Raw genomic sequence first — 24,428 nt, forward strand, 5'->3', positions numbered from 1 at the left:
AAGTTTTGGAGAAAGGAACTCATCTCAATTTTTGTAATTTTCTGTATGTTATTTGTATTGTCTTAGGTGAATTTAAGTGTACACTATCTGCATGAACAATGAAGGAACACAATAATATTTTTTTGTAATGTCAGATATTTTTGATATACATTATTTTTATTGTATAAGCTAAAAAGAGTCATCTTTAAATTTCACACAAGTATGCTCTGTTAAAACACAAAGATCAGTAATGTGTGTAAAATTTCACTGTGATAGTTATTTAAATAAATCATTAGGCTACTTCTGAGGTAGAGAGAAAAATATGTAAAGAATTATGTGGTCAAAAATCACCAATTTGCATAAGTTGTATGATAGCTTGGTTTTGTTATGGTCACAGGATGTTATAAGAAATTTTCAGTACAAACCAGAACTTGATTAAAATTCAGAGAATTTGTGTCAGAACTGAAACTGAAAAAATGGGGTGGTTAATGTTATTATATACGTATATTCTGTACATCATTATGCATGGTATTGTCTCGAAAACTGAATTTTGTTGAATATAAGTGAAATAAAAATGTTAATTTTTGTAAACTTATGAATCTGAGAAAAAATACAAATATTTCAAACTGAAAGCCAGTGTTTAGTTCAAAAGTGACAAATTTCACTCAGACTGTTATATAATAATAATGAGTAATATTGGCTGAAGATTGTGTCTGCCTTTTTTCAATTACATATGTTATTGTTTTGCTTTATTTGATTTATGTACTTGCAAAATGTAGACTCATCCTTAGTTCATTATTATTTTCTGCAAACATGAGAAATGTGCTCAAAACTCCATTATGGTGTTAATGAGACTCACTGCAACAATTTCTTTCTTAACAACTATGTTCTTCATGGAAACTCATCAAACCCTTACCTCATGATTCATCCCATAGAAGATTATTGGATGATGAGTTGAGCCACCAGTTCTGCAAGAAAATCAGGATGAGTATTTACATTGTTTGAAATTTTATGTAACAACCATTTTAAAGTGAATCTATGGTGCCATTTCCCATCAAAAGCTATCATACATTTATACATCATGTTGTACTAACAGAAATGTTCAAGAACTTGAACTTCATGAATTTAAGATCTGAATGTTAATTATATGGAGGGGACAGGCTATTTAGAAAGACAAATGTGAAAATGGTTTCTTCCCCAATCCAAGCTCTCTAATCTCAGATGACATAATCATGGCTGAGGTGTTAAACTGTAACCTTCATTGCGCCTTCATTTTTTTGAGAGTTGACATGGGCATGGACATCATTATTCTTTGTGATGTGATGCATCTGTTTCACATAAAATATGTTTAAACCATTTTACAATGCTTCTTCCTTTATCACATATGGGAAATGCTACAAACTGCAATACCCCAAGAGTGAAATGAAAATGTCTTTCAAACTGTGGCATAGTTGATACTGAGCATTGTGGAACATTTAGGACATAAACCTTCTCATTGTGTTTTCTAAAAGTGGGATAAAAAAAACAATGAGTCAGTTTCTTTAATGATAAAGCATATGAGTATGTTTGTGATTCCTTGAACACATTGTGAGCACTTGTTTTTAACCTGTTTTGTAATCAATATTTGCTTAATGCTGGCTTAATAAATCAGTTGACTAAGTGTTATTGTACTTAGGTTTTTAAATTCTATCTACTGTTAGTCCTTTGAGATTTTATACTGACAATTAATATGTCATGACATCTTCATGATCTGGACTCACAGTGAAGAAGAACTCCAGAATTTCCTCTCCAACCTCAACTCCTTTGGTTCCATCAGTTTCACCTGGTCCTACTCCAAATCCCATGCCACTTTCCTTGACGTTGACCTCCACCTGTCCAATGGCCAACTTCACACGTCCGTCCACATCAAACCCACCAACAAGCAACAGTACCTCCATTATGACAGCTGCCACCCATTCCACATCAAACGGTCCCTTCCCTACAGCCTAGGTCTTCGTGGCAAACGAATCTGCTCCAGTCCGGAATCCCTGAATCATTACACCAACAACCTGAAAACAGCTTTCGCATCCCGCAACTACCCTCCCGACCTGGTACAGAAGCAAATAACCAGAGCCACTTCCTCGTCCCCTCTAACCCAGAATCCCCCACAGAAGAACCACAAAAGTGCCCCACTTGTGACAGGATACTTTCCGGGACTGGACCAGACTCTGAATGTGGCTCTCCAGCAGGGATACGACTTCCTCAAATCCTGCCCTGAAATGAGATCCATCCTTCATGAAATCCTCCCCACTCCGCCAAGAGTGTCTTTCCGCCGTCCACCTAACCTTCGTAACCTGTTAGTTCATCCCTATGAAATCCCCAAACCACCTTCCCTACCCTCTGGCTCCTATCCTTGTAACCGCCCCCGATGCAAAACCTGTCCCATGCACCCTCCCACCACCACCTACTCCAGTCCCGTAACCCGGAAGGTGTACACGATCAGAGGCAGAGCCACGTGTGAAAGCACCCACGGGATTTACCAACTGACCTGCCTACACTGTGATGCATTCTATGTGGGAATGACCAGCAACAAACTGTCCATTCGCATGAATGGACACAGGCAGACAGTGTTTGTTGGTAATGAGGATCACCCTGTGGCTAAACATGCCTTGGTGCACAGCCAGCACATCTTGGCACAGGGTTACACCGTCCGGGTTATCTGGATACTTCCCACCAACACCAACCTATCCGAACTCCGGAGATGGGAACTTGCCCTTCAGTATATCCTCTCTTCTCGTCATCCGCCAGGCCTCAATCTCCGCTAATTTCAAGTTGCCGCCACTCATACCTCACCTGTCTTTCAACAACATCTTTGCCACTTTACTTCTGCCTCGACTGACATCTCTGCCCAAACTCTTTGTCTTTAAATATGTCTGCTTGTGTCTGTATGTGTGGATGGATATGTGCGTGTGTGCGAGTGTATACCTGTCCTTTTTTCCCCCTAAGGTAAGTCTTTCTGCTCCCGGGATTGGAATGACTCCTTACCCTCTCCCTTAAAACCCACTTCCTTTCGTCTTCCCCTCTCCTTCCCTCTTTCCTGATGAGGCAACAGTTTGTTGCGAAAGCTTGAATTTTGTGTGTGTGTTTGTGTTTGTGTGTGTGTCTATCGACCTGCCCCATGATCTGGACTCACAGTGAAGAAGAACTCCAGAATTTCCTCTCCAACCTCAACTCCTTTGGTTCCATCAGTTTCACCTGGTCCTACTCCAAATCCCATGCCACTTTCCTTGACGTTGACCTCCACCTGTCCAATGGCCAACTTCACACGTCCGTCCACATCAAACCCACCAACAAGCAACAGTACCTCCATTATGACATTTGCTTCTAACTTTCAATTCAGCTGTTTGTGGACCAGGGTTCCATACCTCAAATTGATACATTTATCCTTCTCACACTAGCACCAAAGTTAGTGCCCAGTGGAATGCAACTGATCAACATATGTGCATTGCATGTCTTTTTTAAATTTCAAAACGGTATTTACTTAAAAAACACTTCTTGTATTATTCAGGACATTATATGGAAATTTTGTAAATAGTATCCTTACTGAATCAGGGCACTGACTTATAAAAAATGTTGGGGAGGGGGGGGGGGGGCATACTGGAGGTCTTGCCCCAGGAAATTTTCTAAATTTTAGATGAAAAATAGTGAGTTTTAAAGTTTTTTAAGGATTTTAGAGTCATATGATGAACATTAGAACCCCAGAAACTGGACTCTCGATAACTTGAGACTCCGCAAAACTCGACATACTTTTTGACTGAAAGTATTAGGCATACTGTATTAACTTTATTAACTGTATTAAAGCATTAACTTTCAGATACTGTTTTTATTTAACGAACCTTGAGCCTTATTCAAAGTAAGCTTAAATTAGCTATTTCACTTATTAATCAAAGTGCTATTACTGTGTGACAGTGATATTTTATGTTTTATTCTTTTAATAATATATAAACAAGGGCTCTAAAATGAGTACCTGAGAAATCATGAGTATTTGTTTGTTTTTCCTACTATGGAACATACTTCCTCTATTGAAGAAGTGCACATAGCTCTTAGGGTATGCATTTTAGAGTGCATATTTATTGGACTTTTTCTCTTGTTTTGGCCCATGCTACTACCACATCTGAAAGTTGCCCACCCTACAGTCTTAGTAACAGCAGTACCAGTACATGTATTGTACTGTCACAAGTATCAGAACACTTTTTGCTTCTAACTTTCAATTCAGCTGTTTGTGGACCAGGGTTCCATACCTCAAATTGATACATTTATCCTTCTCACACTAGCACCAAAGTTAGTGCCCAGTGGAATGCAACTGATCAACATATGTGCATTGCAAAACACTAAAATCAGTCTACTAAGAAACCCTTACACTTCAAATTCCATTGCACACATAAATGTATGTGAACAAATTTCATTTTCTATTTAAACTAATTATGAGGTGTGTTTTTTAAGTAAGTTCCATTTTGAAATTAAAAAAATACGTGCTAAGACATCTCAATAATTTTATTTTTACATGAAAGCCTGTACCTTAATCTATGCACTGACGCCATTACAGTCTGATTCTTCCTTGTTTATGTTGGGTACTGAGTGTTTAAGGTGCCTCTGATAATCATGAGTCCAGCTGACTGTGAAGTACGGGCTGTTATAAGATTTATTAGTGCTAAAGGCCTAAAAGCGATTGATAGTCATCGTGAGATCTGTACAGTTTACAGAGAAAACATTATAAGTGATGGAATGGTAAGAAAGTGGGTGAGAGCATTTAAAGATGGCCGCACATATGTGCACGATGAACAACTGAGTGGGCGTCCTTCAGTTGTTAATGAAGTGAGTGAAAACAGATGCTTTATGATTTCCTCCTTGCGGGATAACTTTCCTAATGTTTTTTGTAGTGTTTTGTATGGCATTGTGACCAAGCACTTGAATTACCAAAAATTGTGTGCACGTTGGGTACCGAAAATGTTGACGGATGTGCACAAAACCAAATGTTTAGCCAGTGCATTGACTTTCCTTGAGCGGTACCACAACGACGGTGATGATGTCTTAAACCAAATTGTTATGGGCAATGAAACATGGGTAGCCTACGTCACACCAGAATCAAAGCAACAGTCCATGGAAGTTGAGCAAGGGCATCGTTTTGCTGCAAGACAATGTCCGTCTGCATGTGGCGAATCAGACCAAAGATCTTGTCCATTATAATTATCCGGGCTGTTATGCCGTGGTCGGTTGATGAATTCTGAGGTGATTCCCAACGTTTCGTCTCTGACTGCGGGAGACATCTTCAAGGGGGTCAGTAGCTTGATGGAAGGTCCAACACACACACTGGCTCGCTACTGACTGCTGCTAAATTTAGCGGCAGTCAGTAGAGAGCCAGTGTGTGTGTTGGACCTTCCATCAAGCTACTGACCCCCTTGAAGATGTCTCCCGCAGTCAGAGACGAAACGTTGGGAATCACATCAGAATTCATCAACCGACCACGGCATAACAGCCCGGATAATTATAATGGACATGATATTTCCGGCCGTGAAAGTTTACATTTTAGTACCAAAGATCTTGTCACATCTTTTCGATGGGAAACTCTAGATAATCCTCCTTACAGCCCCGATCTTGCACCCAGTGACTACCATCTGTTCCTGCACTTGAAGAAACACCTGGGCGGTCAGCATCATCAAGACAATGACGAAGTCAAAACAGTGGTGATGCGGTGGTTAACAAGTCAGGCGGCAGACTTCTATGAGAGGGGTATTCAAAAACTGGTACAATGTTATGACAAGTGCCTCAATATTGATGGAAATTATGTAGAAAAGTAGATTAAGGTACAGGCCTTAATGTAAAAATAAAATTATTGAGATACCTTAGCATGTCTTTTTTAAATTTCAAAACGGTATTTACTTAAAAAACACTTCTTGTATTATTCAGGACATTATATGGAAATTTTGTAAATAGTATCCTTACTGAATCAGGGCACTGACTTATAAAAAATGTTGGGGAGGGGGGGGGCATACTGGAGGTCTTGCCCCAGGAAATTTTCTAAATTTTAGATGAAAAATAGTGAGTTTTAAAGTTTTTTAAGGATTTTAGAGTCATATGATGAACATTAGAACCCCAGAAACTGGACTCTCGATAACTTGAGACTCCGCAAAACTCGACAAGCTTGACACAATTTTGGCTTTGAAAAAAGAGACAAAACATAAACATGCATGGTATTTTTGTAAAAAGCTAATTTCATTTACAGTAATAACCATGCTTATAGACTATTACAGAGCAGTGAATATATAGCTCTGAAAAGACTGAAATTATATTTAAATAAGTCCTAAACTATCATTAAAAGAATAAAACATAAAATATCACTGTCACACAGTAATAGCACTTTGATTAATAAGTGAAATAGCTAATTTAAGCTTACTTTGAATAAGGCTCAAGGTTCGTTAAATAAAAACAGTATCTCAAAGTTAATGCTTTAATACAGTTAATAAAGTTAATACAGTATGCCTAATACTTTCAGTCAAAAAGTATGTCAATATTGGGTTTTAATTGGGTCTTACACCCTAAAAATATTTAAGTATTTGAAAATAACTAATACAGTACTATAGTAATACAGTAGTAAACTAGTACTAATATTTCAGTACTGAAAATTTAACATTATGTATGTATTTAATTCTCTATTTTATAAAGATTTTTAATATTGCTGTAAATGCCATTATTAGGGCTAGAGTGTCTTTAGAAAGCTGCAAATGTCAACCGTCTGACTGGATTACTGAATATGAAGTTGTTGATGACTAGTCGGATATCCAATTCATCCAAAACATCTCGGTGGGCATGCAGAACAACCAGGCTCTTCAATTGCTTCTGTCGCATTGTTGATCGAAGATATCACTTCAGACATCTAAGGGTGCTAAATGACCATTCTGCTGCTGCTGTCATGATTGGAACTACTTGGAGAAGCTTAATGCACTTCACTACTTCACATAACATTTCTCCAACTGCAAGGTCTTGTGTAATGCACTTTCCTACAGCACGCATGTTTTTTAAGACCAGTTGTTTTTTATTAGTGATATCGGCTAATATATTCAAGTGTAAGCACAGTCTCTCAATGTCTAGGTCATTTTTGAAAAACTCAGTTGATTTTTCCAAATTTGTTTCACTTCTGTTTACTAAAAGCAATCACTCTTATTCAACTGTATTGACCTGTGTGAGTCCAGTTGAAGCAAACCGCTCAGTACTCCATGATTGCACTGCTTCACAAAGTTCAATGTTAATAGCTTAGTATAATTCCTTTGGGGTTTTGAAAGTGTGCAGTGAGCTGACTTCATTGTTCTCATACTTCTTTGGTATACTTCGATTCTGAGGAAGTGAAGGATCATCAACCTGTGAAGGTTTTTCTTTTAAACACAATTCCCAAAAGTGTTCAAAACCATCATGCCTTCCATTCAATATACAAATCAAGCCCCCATATATTTTTTCCAGATTAGCAACACTTAGATGAGGGTATTGAATTTTTTCATTGACATCTTTTACTGGCTTCATTGATTGGCAATAAAGACATAAAAAGAAATAAGTCTTGAATTGTAACATTGACTCAAGGTAGCCTGCACATTTGTAGTCTGCCTCTGTTTTGTCCTCTGCAGAAAATGCTTCAAAAAACTCTAGAAGTTCTTCAAAGGTTTTCAGTATTCTCAAGATACTAGAAGCTTGCATAGTCCATCGAGTCGGGCAAAAGCGTCGTAGACCAGCTTGGTCGCTGGTGCTCTCACAGCATAGGCTTCTGAAAAGTCCCATCCTTTTGTTGGATTCCCTTACGGTGTTGATTACGTCCTTGGCTAAAGCCATAATATCCCTCATAGATGTAAGATGGCGGAGACTGTTTACAACTGCCAACTATGAACTGTGAGCAGTGCGGTGCACATAACGTGCTTTTGGTTGTATATCCAAAACTAGCTTTTTTTAGTCCTTTAAACTTACCTCTCATATTCGAGGCACCATCATAGCACTGTCCTCCACTGACAAATCAAGATGAGCAAAAACGTCTTTTAAATACTAAACAGAGTTTGTGATTCAGTGTTGGAGGTCTTGTATAAGCCAATAAAGTCTTCATTGATGATTAAAGAATCATCGACAGTACAAATACAAAATGACACTTGTTCGAGAATCAAAGAATCACTTGTTTCATCAACCATAATAGAAAAATGTTCAGTCTTCTTGATTGAAGCCAATACCTTTCTCAGCACAGACTTTCCTAGTAGATCAATGATCTCATTTTGAATATCGTGGGATGTCCACTTATACCCCGAACATCCTAACCAATCTTTAAACTGAGGTATGTCATTCTTTCGGAGTTCCAAGAATTGAAAAAAAATCTGAGTTTACATCTTCGTGCTCTCTAATTGCTAGTCCTTGTCGGCACAGAAATTGCACGGTACTAAAAATTGTCTCAAGAGCTAAACGGCCTTTCTTCATATCACTATCTAACTGTTCATTCAATTGGGAGGCCACACTTTGGTTAGTGATAGAATTTAGTTTCAAAACAACTTCTTTATGCGTAAATGTATTTTCATGAAGACAAAATTTTTCCACAGACTTTTTCCAGTTAGAAAACCCTACAGAAGTAAATGCATCTTTTTTTTTTGTGAAGAAAATTGTAATAGATTTTTAGCATCTGCCTCTTTGCAGGTTTTGCGAAAAACTTTCTTGGTAGATGCTTCATATTCTAGCCATGTATATTTAATCAACCAAGATTTCTGAAATGATCTTCCCTTATAAGATTGTCCAGGTTTCAGCTGTGAATGGTTCTCGCCTGAAGACAATGAAGCAATTGATGACACAATAATTGTTGGAGGTTGACTTGCAGTATCATCAACTTCCAAGCACACCTTTTTGATAACAAATTTGTCCATTGCAAACTTAATTCACAATTCACTAAGAGACTAAAGTAGATGAATAAAATATAGTCATATAAAATAGTCCACTAGACACTAAAGTCGGAACACTGAACATGTCTGCAGCATGCACTGAACGAAACTATCCACACTGAATGACTGTGACAGCAGGGTGTGTTTTATATAGCCCTGGCATCATAATGTCTCGAAGCACAAGATGACAAGCAGAGGGTTCCAGGTGCTTCTGTTCCAGTCATTTTGATGTCGTCATGGCCTCAGCTCCGGCCCACCGATGCCAGACTTTACCCGAAGGTTCGCGCACTGGGACAAATTCTAAGTGTGCCCACAGTACCGTAACAATGTCATGATTCACACCAATCATTTTTAGCTAACCTGCTTAGTACCATAATTTTACTTGTTTTAACTCATTACTGAATGTATTTTAAAAGGTAACTATCGTCAATCAAGGAAAATAAAAATTTCCAACATAATTCTATTATTTTACAAAGCATAAAACAACTAATAATTTTCTTAAATTGCTGGGGGGCTCTGTCCCCCAAACAGAATTTTTGAGGGGGCTTGATCCCTCTCAATCCCCATGGAGTCATCGCCTGTGTACTCAATTTTTGTAAAATCAAGTACCATATATAGTTGTTTGTCATATGAAAGTATGCTGTAATCTTAATCTTTTATAGAAACTGAAATAAAATAATACACATAAAATAATTTAAAATGTTAAAAGGAGCTGATGCAAATGAGAGCAAGAGAGAGGCCAATTTAGTTATGTCTAAAATCAACATTTTGTAATATTAATTGTTAAAAATACTCATAATTTAAAGTTGGGTCTGGAAAACACTGAATTTATTAAATCTTACTGTGAGGAGTGCAGCTGTATTTTCTGATATACTTCTTGATGTGCTTGCACACTTTTGTAAATACTATTTGTAATCGTTAAGTCAGTTAAAATGTTATATTGAATAACACATGCACTTGTTAACAATATACGAGGTTGGTCCGGAAAATACGTATAAAAGTTAAATAATGTCTTTATGTTACAAGTTGCAGTCACTGCCAGGTGGGACTACTGCTGTAATCAATTCCATCAACACTCAATTCGAGTCAGAGCACTCTGCGTGAAGGTGGGAGTGTGTGGCAGCTTGTTGACAGTTACCCTTTTTCACCTGCTGTTGGCATGGAGCTCTCTCTGATTGAGGAACAGCGCGTCAACATCAAGTTTCTTACAAAGCTAGGCAAGGATGGCTGTGAGATTTTTGAGTGTTTGAAACAGGTTTACGGAGACAATTCTCTGAAGGAACCAACTGTGAACAAGTGGTTAAAAAGGTTCCGGGATGGCCGAGAAGAAGTGAACGATGACCCTCACCCAGGACGCCCATCGACATCGAGTTCCAATGCAAATGTTGAACGAATTTGGGCTTGTGTTCTTAAAGACCGTAGATTGACAGTCAGAATGATTGCTGACAAGCTGTCAATCCCCAAAACAATCGTTCATGAAATTCTGACACAAAAACTTGAAATGAAGAAATTGTGTGCGAAAATCGTACCGAAGCTCTTGATGCCAGAACAGAAAGCAAAGAGGGTTGAGTGCTGTGAGGATTGGTTGGAAGCAGAGGAATGAGGGGACTTTCTCAACCGAGTCATCACTGGAGACGAGTCCTGGTTTTACGAATTCGATGTGGAGCTCAAATCTCAAAGCAAGAAATGGAAACTAGCAGGAGAATCGAGAACAAAAAAGTCGCGAAAATCAAGGTCCAATGTGAAGACAATGTTGACTGTTTTCTTTGATTCTAGGGGCATTGTTCACAAGGAATTCATCCCTCCCGGCCAGAGAGTGAACGGAAAATTTTACGTTGAAGTTCTGACACGTCTCAGAGCTCATGTGGCCCGAGTTCGACCGGAGTTGGATCCTTCATCATGACAATGCTCCCGCTCACACATTGCTCATTGTGCGTGAGTTTTTGGACCGAAGCTCAATCACCGTGACAGACCACCCACCTTATTCACCCGATTTAGCCCTGTGTGACTTCTTCATGTTCCCAAAATGCAAAATGGTGCTTCGGGGGCGGCACTTGGGAGGATGTGGAAGCCATCATGGCGGAAACGTCACGATGACTGAACAACATCACAACTGAAGACTTTCAGCAATGTTATCAACAGTGGAAACGGCGTTGGCAGAAGTGTATCACATCTCAGGGCGAGTACTTTGAAGGAGACCATATTGTAATACCTGAATAATTCTAAAATAAAGTTATTATTCAACTTTTATACATATTTTCCGGACAAACCTCGTAAACTCCTCTAAAAAATTTACTGACAAAATAGGTAAAGCAACATAACTTATTAACTACTGGGAGGAAATGAACGGAAATGTAGGAGGATATTGTCAGAGGTCTCCCAGTTAGACTCAGAAAGCGGGATGTCACATGTCATGAGTCATGCTCAGATAGCTGGATGTCACATGTCATGAAGACAGCATGACTATACAGCCAAGTGGGGCTGGTCCTGCAACACGAGGCAGTTGAAAGAATGGGAAAAGACAGCGTATATTAATCAGTGAGCTGTTATGGTGCATTGTGGTGGTGTTCTTCATTACAACATGGCCTGCAGACAACATTTTTATTACTTCACATGGGGAAGAATCATCGGGAAACTGGAAGAAGGATCAAGTGTGACTAGTTTAGCGCAGGAGTTAGTATTGCTCACAGCACTGTTTCAGTTGCATGGGAAGCAGTCTGAGTCACAAGCACTGCTGCCTGAAGGAAAGGAGGTGGTCAGTCATGTTCATCTACAGCAGCAGATGACCATTACATTATGTAACAGGCAAGAAAGGATGCATGTCAGATATGGGTGCAATTGTGATAATACGTAATATGACTCCAAGGCAAGCAATCTATGCTCCACAGTGGCATGGTGACTGCACAAGAGTGGTCTCTTTGCCCAATGACTAGTACATTGTGTTCTGTTGATACTTGCACATCGGCAGCAATGATTGCGATGGAGCCAAGAGCATAGGGACTGCACCAACAAGGAGTGTGGTCTCTTCTGACATGAGAGCAGATTCAGTCTGTGTCATTATTCTGCACATACCCTCATACAGTGAGAGTCTGGAACATGTAATGAATCCAGGGATATTGTTGAACATGATCATTTTTGTGATCCAGGTGTTATGGTCTGGGGAGGCATAATTTTGCTTGGATGCACTTGCCTCCAAATCTTTGAACACGTTACACTCATCTGTCAATGTTATTGTGAGGCTGTACTCCTTCCCATTCTTTCAGGGATGCATTCAACCCTGACTTCATTTTTATGAATGACAATACAGGACTGCATCAAACAGCACAGGTTGTGGAGCTCTTGAAATGAGAGTACATTCTGTGAATGAAGTTGTCTACCAGTTCTCCTCCCTTAACTGTTTCATGGTTACAATTTATTTTGCATATGTTTGAAAAATAGATCAAAAATTTTCTTCCTTTGTGATAAATAGCACACTTTGACTATTGAAAAAATTTTGAGCTGACCACGTTTGAAAATCGATGAGGTGGAACACGTGTTTGATCTAAGTTTTCGTGTGAACCTAGGAATTTTCAGAGATAAATTGTTAATTTTGGAATGATTTCATCAGGGTAGAAATTGTGGGAAAAAGTGTAACAAATCAGTGTCAAAACACACTTATTCTCCTGCCAATGAGAAACATGTAATATGAAATACGAGATTTCAACATAATCTGTGAAGATTGTTTTGACATACCACTCATCATTCTTTTCTACATTCTACAAAGTTTTCTGAAGCATATACTTTCCAATACATAGAAATTATGCACAAACCAGCAGGACTACTGTGGTGTGTAGTAACATTTCAAAACAATGCCTATGATGTATAAGAAAACACAATTATTTACTTCAGACATTCTTGGACTGGAGAAGATGGTAATGTGACCTGATTTTTGTGAGACAGGTGCACTGGGCCACCTATAAATACATGCCATACCATTTGATCACTCACAGCCTTCTTTATGTCAACCCTGTGACCTGTAGTCAATTCAATTCAATTCAATCTCTTTATTCATCCATTAACAATATACTTTGAATAGATGTAATCTATTACAATATAATTTCTTATACCTAATTTGTTACAAAAACTTGGATAATAAATATAAATATTTCATATCAATATATATAAATAATATCAATTTTCCACATTCAGATATTCTTCAATGTTATAACAACTATGTGCTAGTGAAAATAGTTTAAGATCTACCTTCAAATTTTTTTTTTTTTTTTTTTTTTTTTTTTTTTTTTTTTTTTTTTTTTTTTTTTTTTTGAGCGCTCCTTTGTGGGTGTCTGTGAAAATCCTCTCTGTTCCTTGTTTCATGGTTATGAACCTGATTATTTAATGTTGAAAATTCCTGGTGAGTTTTCAGAAAGCAGACACATTAATAGATGTACAAGCTAGGAAAAGTCATAATTTAAAATTTTTTTTTCTTGTTCCAAAAGCATATCAGTGCATGCTAGCACTAACACATAAAGATTTCCATTTCTCAAAACTGCATATTACTTTAGTGGGACTTAATGTATCCCATCAACCATGAAAGGGTTAAATCCCATATATCACATGTGTGATGCATTGGGGAAATGTGTGACAGCAAGTCTACATGCACCAACGACCATCCAACAGTTGTGAACCACACAGGTGAATGAATGCAATGCCCTCCCACAAGAACTCCATACCAACATTGTCGCCAGCATGGGAGGATGTTGCAGAGCATGCATTGACATGGTCACATACCCAGTCCAGAACCATGTCCTATCTTTTTTAATAATCATGGCACCATCGTAAATCATGTAACTTCATTGTAATTATTTTCTTCCTCTCGTTTCTTATTTCTTTCATTTACCTTCTGTACTACACTGTACTAGTTCATTTGATGTGTGGTCTGAGTTTCATAGAGTTATGTTACTTGCCTGTGACACATCATGTGAAAATTGCTTTTGTTTCCAAATTTTGCACCCCAGTGTATGTGCTTTAATAGCTGTATCCTCTAGAGTTGTTCATTGGCTTGGTTTTCGCAGAGATCTGTCTCAATGTTTGGAAGTTAAGTTTGTGAAAATGCACTTAAGAAGATCTATTTAATGAAATGTGCAAGTGAACTTATACATGATTGAGTTTTTATTTAAAGACTTTCCATTACATATTGAAAACTCGGTGCAGTCATACTCAGATAGGAAGAACTGTGGACTTTTTGTAGCAAGTAGATGTGAACAACAGCAATTCACAGTTACTGAACATACAAACATAAATACTGTTGATTATAATGTTGCAAAAAGGAAATTAAATTTTTAAATATTTTAAATATAAACCCAGAGGGCTTCAAATTGATAATGTGGAAAACTGAACTTTATTATAATTTATTTGTCACACAAATATTCTGAGAGGGGGGGGGGGGGCTGTTACAAATGGTGGTGGTGAGCTAGATTTTAGACTGCAACTGGTATTATAATGCAAGTTTTTTTAGTTTCCAGATATTAGTAAAAATAAAAATTAATCATTTACCAGGTATATTTAAAATTGCAGACTAGACTTTTCTTACATGAACCTGAAAAGATAAACATAATAACTCACTTTATTTTATTGTGTACTGTGTGAAACAATGCACGTAAGAGATGCTAAGTGTGAAATGTATTTATTTTTAGAAATGAAAGATGTAACAACATGTTCAAAAGTGAGCAAGATGGAAAACCCATAGGAGGGAATGATTATGTTTTTGATGAAAGTTTGGAAGTTTGTTTTGTTTGAACTTTTGCAAAGAGAAATGAAAAATGTAACTGGCATATCAAATGAAAATCTGAAAAGTTAACAACATAATAAAATATCAGAAACCAAATGTGAGCTTGGTTATCTTGTAGAAGAAACGAAAAGTTAGCTGACTTAATGTAACAGAAACAAACTACAAAATTGATGACAGAATTTCACAAGTGACAAGTGGATTAAAAAATGAGTTACAGATATTGGTGTTCAAGTTGTGGAGGTCAGAGACAAAATTCATCAATTAAAACTCACTGTTGAACACACAGGAAACGGATCTTACCATAGTCTAGCACAACTGCTTCAGTCCAGATATCTCTCCAGACAGCTCAAGAATCGACTATACAAAACCCTGATGCAGCCTGTTGTTCTATATGGCTGTGAGACATGGAGTATCCAGAAACAGGATAGCCCTAAGCTCTTTGTTTTTGAGACTTCAGAAGATATTTGGTTCAGTTCTTGATGCGGACACAGGGGAACAAGGATCAAACACAACCAAAACCTTGAGATACTATACCAGCAGCCCAACATAGCAGAAACTGTCAAAGCCAAACGAATGCAGTGGGCTGGCCATGTGGCCTGGATGGAAGATCACATATGGCCTTGGAAGCTCCTGGATTTCACCTACAGGAAAGAGACCCACAGGGAGACCCAAGAAGTGTTGAAGGGATGGTCTCCATGAAGATTTAAACCAAGCATCAATAGATGTGGACGGATGGCGGATAGCAGCAATGGACAGAATACAATGCAGGAGGAAACTTTTAGCAGCATGCGGTCCACTGGGCCTGATCATGTAGAAGAAGAAGAAGTTGAAGTGTGGCAAAAAGAGTTAAACATTCCTGTAGATGTAGTTCTAACTAAAACTGAAAATGTAGGGTTAAACTTATCAAGAGAAATAGAAAAAAATCTAAGAATTTTGAGATTGTTGATGACACAACAACATATAAAAATAATAAATTATGATTAGAAATTGTATCTGTTGAAGAAAGTTTAGAAAAGAATGTGGAATTGTTTAAATTAATACTCATCATAAAATTTCTGTATATAATATGGAGGTTGGTGAAGTAGAGAAAAACGTTGCATGCAATGTAGGTTATTGTACAAGTAATGTATCTACATGGGAAGAAAATGTAGCTAAAATGCACAAGAAACTTGTAAAAATTTTTGCAACAAAAAGTTTTATTAACAAGTGTGGTGGCATGTGGACAAATATTCCTATAACAAGTGTTCCACAGCAAGGTAAATTGTATCCAGCAGATTTTTTACTACATTGTTATGATGAATTTGTCCCTGAAGTTACTGATTTGCTTGTCATTTAATCTGTGAAAGTATTTTGTGATGGGCTAACGCTATCTTGGGCAAATCAAAACACAATTTCAGGATTGTCCAATGGTAAATTTGAGAAGAGACTTTGGTCTGAATCAGAACAAGCAAGAATAATATGTAAGATTTTAAGGGGGCTAGATTATAGGGAAGGGTGTGTTAGCGTGGAAGAGTTCTGTGAAAAACTTAGAACCCTGGACCCTTTAGATAAATCTGTTGTGTTGGCGGTCCCCTGGTGTGCTGTTCAAAAGTGCTGTCTCCCATTTAGCTGTGAGTGGTGAATGGCATACCCGTCGGTACAGCATTCCTCCATGCAAAATTCCACACCATCGTCACATAGAGTGAGTTGTGTGTGACAACGAATGGAATGTCTGCACTGTGCTGCTGCTGATGGGGTTGGCTGTGGTGTGATGTCATATGACATCAACCAACCTATCTCCTGACATTCATCTTGTGAACAACCGAGAGCATCTGCTGATAAACTGCCGGTACGATGTACATCCAATGACACAGGTGGGTGAAGCATTGGCACTGCTGAGGGTGCAAAAAGCTGTACAGCTGATGCAGATATGATTTCCACAACTGGAATTGCAGCAAATGGCAATGGGTGGAGTGACAGCATCTACAGAGATGGCTGCACAGGCAGGCAGGAGTCTGTCTCCATGGCAGAGTTGTCAGAAAAACCAGGTGCCCATACTTCAGACACTGGAAAGTGCTACTCAGGGGCAGGAGACAGGGTTGCAGGCAGCGAGTCTGAAAATTGAAAATCTATGGCAGAATCACTATAATCAATGAAAACAAGCTGGATTTGGTGCCATTGATAGGTTTCCTATATGCTGTGAAATGCATAATGAGCACACCCAGATGTCTGAGTGACAGTGCCATAATCCCAATTGTGAGGCATGTTGTCTAACAAACTGATATAAAACTTTGTTCTTTGTGAGGATCTTACTTGTGGAGTTAGGAGTGGAAACAGAGTGGTGAGGGTGTGAGAGATGCAGCAGAGTGTAGTGCTGATGACCATACAAGAGCTCTGCTGCTGGTAGTAAGCTCCTATGAAACCAAATTGCTGAGGTCATCGGTCCCTAGGCTTACACACTACTTAATCTAACTTAAACTAACTTATCCTAAGGACAACACACGCATCCATACCTGAGGGGGGACTCGAACCTCCGATGGGGGGAGCCGCACAAACTGTGGCAAGGCGCCCTAGAGCGCGCAGCTACCCTGCACAGCTACTCTTACTCTGCTGATGAAATTTTGTCAGCAGACATAGTCCAGAAGTAACATCAAAGCATTTTCTCTCATATGTGAAGCATGAAGTTTGGACATCTGAGCCTTGAAAATGTGGAAGAGATACTCAGCTTCACTACGCAACTGAGAAGAGAATGGTGCCATTTGGTTATGTTGAATTCCATTTTGTAAGGCCAAACTGTTGAAATTCTGGCAAATAAAATTGTGAAAACATCTGTCTGTGGCAAATCTTCTAGGTAAAAGATGGAACCAGGTGCTTTGGTAGTACTAGCACTAGTAATCGAATGCACTGGAATGACAAAGGGATATTTGCAGTATGAATCAATGATAATGAGCCATCTTGTATTCTAGGAAGGACCATCAAAATCGATATGGATTTACTGCCAAAGATTGTTAGGTTGAGGTCAACTGATTAATTCTTGGTGCTGCGCTGTCTTGTTATGTGTGCTTGAGGGGTAGTAGGTGTTCATACCTTCAATGTTACTTATATATTTATTTACTTACCCTGCTCTGATTAGGGTCATTGGGCCCTGTCTTACATCATGCCAGGTTTTTACACAAACAGTGCCTTTTTCTCATTGTAGTTACTTAAGAAATAACAATTTTAATATAACAAATAGTATTAAAATAACATGAGTGACTGAAATGGAGATGTGAGTAAATAATACTGATTATGAACTAATAAAGTCATGTCCAGTACATGCTGATCTGATGGATTTTTTGTGATATTGCAAGTAACATGCTTTAGACAGAATTTTTCATGCCTACAGTTGTTTACCTGCATGAAGTAATCAATGAGTCTCTGTTTGATTTGTGGTTCAATTGTGATTGTAGGTAATGTGAAGTACCCTTTCAGTTCTTTGGCTGGGACAATGGAATAAGCTGTAGCTTTTAGTTCACCTGTATCAAAAAATGCAGGTTTTTCCATAGCACAGCTGGTCTATTTCTGTTGTTGGTTGATGTATGGGCATGCTGAGTTTTGCCTTTTGCATAGCTTGACTAATTCTGTTTCATTTATGCTTGTACCAATAAGATTTTCAGGTATGAGACACAGTTTTTATGCCTGATGTGCAACATCTCTAAGATTTGTTTCTTATTTTCCCATTCTTAGGAGAGCATGTTTGTCATGTAGTTGAGTAAGTTTGTTAGTAAATCCATGAAGATCTCTAATCCAATCTAAGTAAATCCATGAAGTTTGTCATTTATGTCTGAGAAGGGAATAGAGTACGTCTCCAAACTATTTCCTGTGCCTCAGTTGCAAGTTCAGATAAATTAATGCATTTGAAATTTCGATATGTAGTTAGTTGTGGTTTCTTACTGGGACCGTCTAGTGTGTACATCATGAAAATTATGTCATGGGCAGACATGCCAGTTGCAGATATTTGAGATTTACAGATTACTCTGTTTGGGGATTTCATTGCAAACATATCTACGAGAGTGTGACTACTATTTGTATGAAGGGTAAAAGCAAGCTGAAGCAGCAACACATTTGAATAAGTATGAATCCATTTAAATTGTACACTGGAAGGACTACTACATAGAAAATTTACGTTAGTGTCACCAGCTATAATTATATGCTTGTATGTCAATTAGAGACTTGAAAGAGCAGTTTCAAAGCATGCTAACCTGCCTACCTTAGGAGGTTTGAAGAAGACACAAATCAGACACTTTCTGCTAAGGGATTTGATCTCTATGTACGTACATTCCACTTATTTATATCCATTATGTTGGATTATGTAGCACAGTAGGTGATAAATTACACTGTATGCAGGCCCCCACTCCACCCCCTCATCAATTACATCTGCCATGTCTGTGTGGAACAGTACTGAAAGCAAGTTGAATAGAATAAAAACAGGGTGTATATTAATGGTCCTAATGATGAGTAACAGCAGTGATACAATAATTAACTGCTAGATAAAAATGGAAGTAAATAGTAAATTAATCTTCTGAATCAGATCGCTGTGAGAATAATGAAGTCACAGTGAAATTATGAACTATATTGGTATTGGAAGAATGAATACTGAACAGAAAATTTATAATTTTTACTAAAAGTAAACCCAAACTAACAAATGACAATAGGAAACTGTTTTAAGGAAAGTGTTTAAAAATAAATGGTTTCTCTACAAAGTAAAGACACAAAAATAAACACATAATCTAGAGGCAACAAGAACAGACATGTTTTAAGCTCCTAAAGCACAGGCACTCAAATTAATCTGCATTGCAGACTGATCTTTTCCCATATTTTGTCCACACCATTACCCTGCCATCATTTACTGACATGTTTTGTCACCAAAATCTCAAGATTGCACTATTCAAAATCATTTAGTCTTTCACAGATGAAATCCTCACATATTGTTGCACCTAACTTCACAAGTTTCTTCTTTGCTCTGAGGATTTCACATCTTTTTCTGTATGACACAAAGTCCTCTATTTTGGGTCTAGGTTTTGAAGATCCTGACATCTTACACTCCACAATATGACTTTCTATCTATGTTATTCAGTGTCACTTGCAGGCCTAGCTTTTCCTGGGCAAGATTGATCACTGATAAATTTCTATTCTCTCTGTTGTTCTCTCAAATCCCAAACAGTCTGAGGTAAATATATCTGGTATTGGTCAAGTTTTTCAAATTTCTCAGTCACCTTCTATTCAAGTAGTCATTTCGTATCTTCAGTTTCTTTTAAAAATGGGTTCAGAGCACAGACCTCACTCACATGTGTCTCCAGAATTTCCTGTATTTTGGCTGTCACTGCTGTTGTGACTGCATCAGTGATGGGCCCTAAAATGAGCCTGAGTTTTTAGTCCAGTCAAAGAAGGAAAATTAGGATAAAAAATTTTGTGTTGTCATGGGAGGGAGTGTCATAAACAGCATCCTGAAAATCCCCACCGGTGGGGTGTGAGCATGGGGATCGGATTGGGGGGGGAGGCAGGGGGAGGGGGTGGCATATAAAGGTCACTTTTTTATGCTTTTCTTGAATATTCAAAAACTGATGCTTCTACTTAAAATGTCACCCAGTATAAAATTAAACTAGATTAATTTTTTTAAAAAAAGGTTCTATTCTTTTTTCTCTGGAACTAATAGTTTCCCCATTGCAGGGAATGGAAAAATTACAAATTATTATAAAATAGTTTGTTAATGTTATAAATTATTGTTTACTGTCAAATGAAGTGGGTTAAGAAAAAATATTAAATTTTTGTACCACATCTAAATGTGGCAGAGCTGTATTAAGGGTGTTCTGGGCATGTAAGATGGTGGAGGGAAGCAGGTGGAGGGTAGAATCATCAGGGAACATAGTGCACCAGATTATGGTCAGGCAATTCCTTCCTTCGTATGTCAGAAAACTGAAGAGCGAGCAGATGGTTTCCCACTGCGCATGACAAGTCCACGCTGATAGCTGAGTGGTCAGTGTGATTGATTGCCGTCCTATGGGCCTGGGTTCGATTCCCAGCTGGGTCAGGGAATTTTCTCCACTCAGGGACTGGGTGTTGTGCTGTCTTCATCATCATTTCATCCCCATTCAGCACACAGGTCACCCAATGTGGTATCGAATGTAATAAGACCACTTCACCACGGTGGGCGGACCTGCCCTACAAGGGGCCTCCCAGCCAATGACACCAGGGAAATTGTTAGTCCCAGAGAAAAAAGAACATCATTTTTTAGGAAATATTATGTACTTTAATTTTGTACCTGAAAACGTTTTCACTAGAAGCTGTGGTTTAATGAGTTGTTCAAGAAAAACAGAAAAAAAACTTTAAATGTCCCATTCCCCATCCCAACACCCCCTCCCCCCCTTTCATACCCTGCCAGTGGGGATTTTTAAGTATATTGTTCACAACACTCCCTCCTACCAATGTGCAAACATTCACAACCACATGAATTTTTTTCCCTCTTTGATCTTTGTTGGCCTCTGTTAACTGGGCTGATTATTTTATCCAGCTTGAGTCATGTACATTGCTGGCATGATAGTTGCTTTTTTCTAACAATTCCTCAATGCCCTCTATGGAAATTTTCAATATATGTTATTGCAAAGATGTGGGAATCATGACTTGCATTCATTCATTGGGAGAATGGAATAAAATTGCAACATCCTGGAAAGAAAAGCTGTTGTGTCATACACAGTATTTGTGAACTACTACAGCAGAGATTTATTCCAGATTATGAGGCCAACCAATCCAAATTTAGTATGACATAAACTGTAATGACTGATTTGTTCAGTAGCCTGTATGACCCACCGAGAAGTAACGGGGAAATCTTGCAGTGCTTGTGAATCAGAATGCTCAATTTTAAAATAAAAAACTTCTGATCTGTTGAAATCTGAATCATTTCCCATAGGTAAGTGAGACAGAATGTCAGCATTTGCATGCTGTGCCATAGGCCAAGAATGAATGTCATAATGATCATTGGAAAGAAATAGTGACCAATGTTGCAGCATTTGTGCTGCACGATCAGGTACTTCTTTTGCCAGATAAAAAAGGGCTGTGAGCAGCTTATGTTCACTTACAAGAAAAAGTTTTCAGCTTTACAGATATTAAAGAAATTTTGTGACATCATAGATTATGGCTACAGCTTCATTTTCCTGCTGACTGTAAGTGACTTGTGCCTTTTTCAATGTCTTAGATAGGAATTTTATGGGGCGTTCTGTGTTGAAAACCTTGTGAAATAAAACTGTCACTATTCCGTATGGTGGTGTGTCAACTGCAAACACTACTGGTTTTGCAGATTGTATTGCATAAGAAATGGGCAGCTAAGCAATGTGTGTTTCAGATTCTGAAAAGATTGTTCACATTCTTCAGTTAAGCTAAAAGGAACAGTTTTACACCAGAGGTGATGCAAAGCTGTGGGTATTTACACTGCATTCATAATTAATTTAATGTAGTATGTCAGGTTGCCAAGAACAGCTTAAAGTTCTCATACTTTTGTAAGAGAAGGTAATCTCCATATGGCCCCTAAAGGCGTAGTCAAGGGATGAGCAATGTGGGCACCAATAACATGTCCCTAAGATTCAATTTCACTATTGAAAAATCAACATTTCTGTAAATTAGAGCCAACTGCTGTGCCCAAGTGGTTGTAAGCACTTCAGTACAGTACTGCTCTGTTGCTACGGTCGCAGGTTCAAATCCTGCCTCGAGCATGGATGTGTGTGATGTCCTTAGGTTAGTTAGGTTTAAGTAGTTCTAAGTTTAGGAGACTGATGACCTCAGATGTTAAGTCCCATAGTGCTTAGAGCCATTTGAACCATTTTTGTAAATTACACTTGAGTTCTACATTAGTCAAAACTTGAAAAAGTGACTCCAAATTTTGAGATGCTGTTCCAGTGTTTGTCCAGAGACAATGAGGTCATCCAAATAATTTGAACAGGACAGAACTTTAGACGTCACTTGTTCAAGAAAGCATTGAAATAGTGCAGGAGCAGAGGCGCTTCCAAAGGAAAGAGACTGGTATTGGTACAAGATGACATGCATATTAACCACCATAATTTTTTTTCTTCATCCAGGTGAATATGAAGATAAGCTTAGGCTAAGTCTATTTTTTGAAAAGAATTGTCCATCTGTTAGGTGATCCACAAGCTCATCAATGCATGGACATGGATTAGCAATCACTCACTCTTTGAGCATTAACTGTATCTTTAAAGCCAGCACAAAGTCTGATCCTCCAGTTCATTTTGCTTATGATCACAAGTAGAGATGTTCATAGACTTATAGAAATGGGTTTAAAAACACCAATTTGCTCTAATTTGTTGAGTTCATAAGAAACTTCATCGCGGGGGATGTGGTGTTACCAGATGAGTGTGGCAAAACTTAGTTTTCACATTATCCTTGAGTGCAATATGAGCGTGGAGTCCACCTCCATAGCGTTACCACCTACCACGCAGGAGGCCCGGATTTGATTCCCAGTGGGGGACTGGGTGTTGTGTGTCCTTCATCATCACTGACTCACAAGTTGCCAAAGTGGCGTCAATGAAAAGAACTTGCAATACTGCAGCCAAACTCCCCTGAAAGGGGTCTCACAGCCAACAATGCCATCCGATCATTTCAGTTCTTCTTCTTCTTCTTCTTCTTCTTCTTCTTCTTCTGCTTCTTTTTTTTTTGTGCATGAAAATTCTTCACATGTCTTGGAATGCCATTGAACAAATGCCCCATATTTTTCTTACAACTGGCAAGGGAAGATGGATATCAAAAGCATACACATTGTCCTTTTAAAGCCAAATAAATCAAAAGTATCCATGCCAAAAATGTTGGTACTAGAACATGACTGGATGATTGTGAAAGGCACTGATGTAATCATATCTCTATATTTTGCTTGCAAGGTGCACCGTGGAAGAACAGAGATGCTTTTGCCATTGGGGACCATGAGGTAGAGAGGTGATTCTTGCAGTTGACATTGTCCCAAATGCTCTGAGTATTTTGATTAATCAGTGTGAGTGAAGCACCAGTATTTAACTGAAAAGCTACAGATTGATTGCAAGTCTGCAGAGAGATGAATAGTGTCTGATCTGTCTTCTGCATATGACTCTCAGTCCCAGCTTGTGGGATACTGCTTTTGTTGGAACTGTGACTGACAGAGCATTTAGCTGTATGTCTATTAGAGGAGAGCTGCTTAGAATGAGGAAAAGTTTGAATTTTTTGTTTCACTGTGTGATTTTATCCTTTCATGCATGGTTTATAGTAAATCTAGTCCTATTGAAACTTCTGCTCTGTTAACAAACCACATAATTCAGGCTTGATGTAAATTAGTTTTCATCTGTAAATTATGTAATCTATAGTTCTGAAAGTTTATTAATTTTTCTGACTGTTTGCATAATTTTCCATAAATACAATTTTCCATTCATCAATTGATGTACACTCTTAACATAAAAAACATTAGATTTGATGTGCATGAACAGGCAAACAAATGATTACAATCTCAGAAAAATTGGATGATTTCTTTAAAAGAAAGAGCAAGTCATTAATGCATTGATCCACTTCTGGCCCTTGTGCAAGCAGTTATTTAGCTTGGAATTGATTCATAGAGTTGTTGGATGTCCTCCTGAGGGATATCATGCCAAATTCAGTCCAATTGGTGAATTAGAATGTCAAATTTCAAAGCTGGTGTGAGGGCTCTGCCCATAATGCTCCATACATTCTCAATTGGTGAGAGATCCAGCAACTTT

This window comes from Schistocerca serialis, chromosome 3, assembly GCF_023864345.2.
Source record: "Schistocerca serialis cubense isolate TAMUIC-IGC-003099 chromosome 3, iqSchSeri2.2, whole genome shotgun sequence".
Lineage (NCBI taxonomy): Eukaryota > Metazoa > Arthropoda > Insecta > Orthoptera > Acrididae > Schistocerca > Schistocerca serialis.